Source organism: Triticum dicoccoides, chromosome 3A (genome assembly GCF_002162155.2).
Source record: "Triticum dicoccoides isolate Atlit2015 ecotype Zavitan chromosome 3A, WEW_v2.0, whole genome shotgun sequence".
NCBI classification, from domain to species: Eukaryota; Viridiplantae; Streptophyta; class Magnoliopsida; order Poales; family Poaceae; genus Triticum; species Triticum dicoccoides.
This window is the reverse complement of record NC_041384.1, coordinates 51,907,462-51,911,690: the sequence shown is the minus strand read 5'-3', so window position 1 is coordinate 51,911,690 and position 4,229 is coordinate 51,907,462.

Sequence of the window (4,229 nt, the reverse complement as noted above, 5' to 3'; positions counted from 1 at the left end):
CAGGAGGCAAGCAGCAAGGGGTTCTTTCTACCCCCTCCGGAAAGAAATATAAGAGTGTTTAGATCACTGCTGTCAAAATAACAGCGGATTTGGCCTGCCAAAATTATATTTTGTCCTAGTCCACTCAAATCTTACAGTTCTTTTGAACTTCTTCAGGGGAAAAAAGGAAAATTATTTCTTTGTATCTTTTCTTTTGCGCGGCATAATGTTTATGTCCATGACGCACACCTATCTATACAAGTCCCCGGAGGAGTAGTTCCGAAACACAAACCAGAGAAAGGAACGTGTGAAAGTAGCAACTGACGTTGTGGTTGCCATGTGCAGGGTTTAATCCCAAATAGATCATGTTTAATTGATTCTCAACACTCCCCCTAATGCTGCCTAACATTATGACCATTACAATCATCAAAGCTACATGTAAGAACTTGCATTGTACTCCACTATACATGATCAACGAGGAGTCAGAAAGTGTAGTAGTCGATCCATTCTCGAGAATGTGATCCCTGAGTGAATAACCACACTAAAACGCGTCTATATACATCGGTTCAGAAAAACAAGCCTCTAAAACGTCTTACATAAATGCACAGAGGAGTACTTCCTCCGTTTCAAAATAAATGACTCAACTTTGTACTAATTGTAATACAAAATTGAGTCATTTATTTTGAAACAGAGGGAGTATTTGTGAACACAGGGAATGCTAACTTGGAGCCGGCCGGCCTGTTGCCCCTACCTAGCTAGGTGTTGGAGGAGACACGCCAGCTTGTGCCCCCTTCCTCATCTTCTTCTTTCGCCTCACAAGGAGAAAAGCTGCTCCGGCGACGACGGCGACCACGATCACGACGGCACCAACTATGACGACAAGAAGGTTATCTCGAATCTTCTTCCCTGCATCCACACGCATGCACGACTGAATATATGCATTTAAGTATATTAATTACTCCCTACGTCCCATCATACAAGAACGTTTTTGACATCAGGAAGTAATTTGCAAGAGAGAAAATGTGACGAACTCACGGATCCTCGCTCCTTTCCCCACGGGCCTCACCGGAGCGGATATCTCGAACCGCAGGTTGCAGTCGTACCGGTGCACCGAGGCCACGCCAGACCGGACGCCCTCGAACACGCCGAACAGGCCGCCGGGGCCGGGCACGTCCCGCACCGACTTCGCCAGGCACAGGGCGCACTCCGCCGCCGTGACGTTCCACGGGGCGCACTGCGCCACCGCGCGGACGGTGCCGTTCGCCCGGAGGGCGGCGCTCGCCGCGGCCAGCATGCGCCCCGGCACCCCCGAGCCGTTCGCCGCCGCGCGGGGCAGCAGGGACCGCGCCAGGCCCACCAGCGTCTCCGCGTCATAGAACCTGGGGTAGACGACGGGGTCGTGGGTCAGGAAGCTCATCCAGCGCCGCTCGTCGGCGGGCGCGGAGACGGAGGCCTTGGTGTCGGAGTAGGCCAGGAAGCAGCCGTCGTTCCAGAAGGCCGCGCGCCGGCTGCCGTCGCAGAAGCCGATCCTCTCGACCGCGGTGGCCAGGCACTCGCGGCAGTCCCCCCGTGCCGGGGACTCGCCGAAGCAGAGGCCTCGGGCGAACGCCGTGCCGTTGCTCCGGCCGGCCCTGCCGGAATGGAGGAAGGCGAAGCCCGTCGGCGCAGCGGCTGACGGGAGGGCGGCGAGGAGCGGCCTCAGGCTGGCGCCGAACGCGGTGCCTTTGGCGGGCCGCCGTGGATCCGGGTCGCAGTCGTACAGGAGGTAGCCCCCCGTGACGTCCTTGGAGGCGCCGGCCACCCCGAACGCCATCACAGTCACGGCGACGAGGAGGAGGAAGAGGCATTGGCGCGCCATGGCGTTGACAATTGTGTTAACAGGCTCGTAGTCGTAGAGCGCTTAGCTAGCAGCTACGGGAAGGGAATGGAGGCGTTTTTAGTAGTCTAGTCCGCAATGGATGGCACATTCCCATGTGACGTGATCGGGAGGAGCAGATTATGCCAATCGATAACGAAGGGCCCGTCTCAGAAAAGAAGATTTATAAATTTTGTGTGAACTCAAATTAATGATGTATAGTTTGATCTTTTGTACTCCCTCTGTTCACTTTTATAAGACGTTGTAGACATTTCAGACAGCGTCCAAAATAGTTCAATGTCAGCTGTCTGCAACGTCTGATAAAAAAGAACGAAGGGGGTAGAAAAAATGATCAACAACCACAATACTCCTAAACAGAGATAATACCAAAATTTTCCTACGGTTTCACCAAGATCCATCTATGAGTTCATCTAGCGACGAGTGATTAGATGCATCTACATACCTTGTAGATCGCGAGCGGAAGCGTTCAAAGATCGGGGATGATGTAGTCGAACACGACGTGATCCAAATCGCCGGAGATCCTAGCACCGAACGGACGGCACCTCCGCGTTCAACACACGTACGGAACAGCCACGTCTCCTCCTTCTTGATCCAGCAAGGGGGGAGGAGAGGTTGAGGGAGATGGCACCAGCAGCAGCACGACGGCGTGGTGTTGATGGAGCTGCAGTACTCCGGCAGGGCTACGCCAAGCACTATGGAGGAGGAGGAGGTGTTGGAGAGGGAGAAGGAGGCAACCAAAGGCCAAGGTATGAAGTCCTTCCTTTCCCCCACTATATATAGGAGGGCCAAGGGGGGGTGGCCGGCCCTAGGAGATCCAATCTCCTAGGGGGGCGGCGGCCAAGGGGGGTTTCCCTCCCCCCCAAGGCACCTAGGAGGTGCCTTCCCCTCCTAGGACTCTTCCCCCCTCAAACCCTAGGCGCATGGGCCTATGTGGGGCTGGTGCCCTTGGCCCATGTAGGCCAAGGTGCACCCCCTACAGCCCATGTGCCCCCCCGGGACAGGTGGACCCACCCGGTGGACCCCCGGGACCATTCCGGTGGTTCCGGTACAATACCGATAACCCCGAAACTTGTCCCGATGCCCGAAACAGGACTTTCCATATATAAATCTTTACCTCCGGACCATTTCGGAACTCCTCGTGACGTCCGGGATCTCATCCGGGACTCCGAACAACATTCGGGTTACTGCATATACATATCCCTACAACCCTAGCGTCACTGAACCTTAAGTGTGTAGACCCTACGGGTTCGGGAGACATGTAGACATGACCGAGATCGCTCTCCGGTCAATAACCAACAGCGGGATCTGGATACCCATGTTGGCTCCCACATGCTCCACGATGATCTCATCGGATGAACCACGATGTCGAGGATTTAATCAACCCCGTATGCAATTCTCTTTGTCAATCGGTATGTTACTTGCCCGAGACTCGATCGTCGGTATCCCAATACCTTGTTCAATCTCGTTACCGGCAAGTCACTTTACTCGTACCGCAATGCATGATCCCGTGACCAGACACTTGGTCACTTTGAGCTCATAATGATGATGCATTACCGAGTGGGCCCAGTGATACCTCTCCGTTATCCGGAGTGACAAATCCCAGTCTCGATCCGCATAAAACAATAGATACTTTCGGAGATACCTGTAGTGCACCTTTATAGTCACCCAGTTACGTTGTGACGTTTGATACACCCAAAGCACTCCTACGGTATCCAGGAGTTACACGCTCTCATGGTCAAAGGAAGAGATACTTGACATTAGAAAAGCTCTAGCAAACGAACTACACGATCTCACGCTATGCTTAGGATTGGGTCTCTCGACCGCGGTGGCCAGGCACTCGCGGCAGTCCCCCCGTGCCGGGGACTCGCCGAAGCAGAGGCCTCGGGCGAACGCCGTGTCGTTGCTCCGGCCGGCCCTGCCGGAATGGAGGAAGGCGAAGCCCGTCGGCGCAGCGGCTGACGGGAGGGCGGCGAGGAGCGGCCTCAGGCTGGCGCCGAACGCGGTGCCTTTGGCGGGCCGCCGTGGATCCGGGTCGCAGTCGTACAGGAGGTAGCCCCCCGTGACGTCCTTGGAGGCGCCGGCCACCCCGAACGCCATCACAGTCACGGCGACGAGGAGGAGGAAGAGGCATTGGCGCGCCATGGCGTTGACAATTGTGTTTACAGGCTCGTAGTCGTAGAGCGCTTAGCTAGCAGCTAGGGGAAGGGAATGGAGGCGTTTTTAGTAGTCTAGTCCGCAATGGATGGCACATTCCCATGTGACGTGATCGGGAGGAGCAGATTATGCCAATCGATAACGAAGGGCCCGTCTCAGAAAAGAAGATTTATAAATTTTGTGTGAACTCAAATTAATGATGTATAGTTTGATCTTTTGT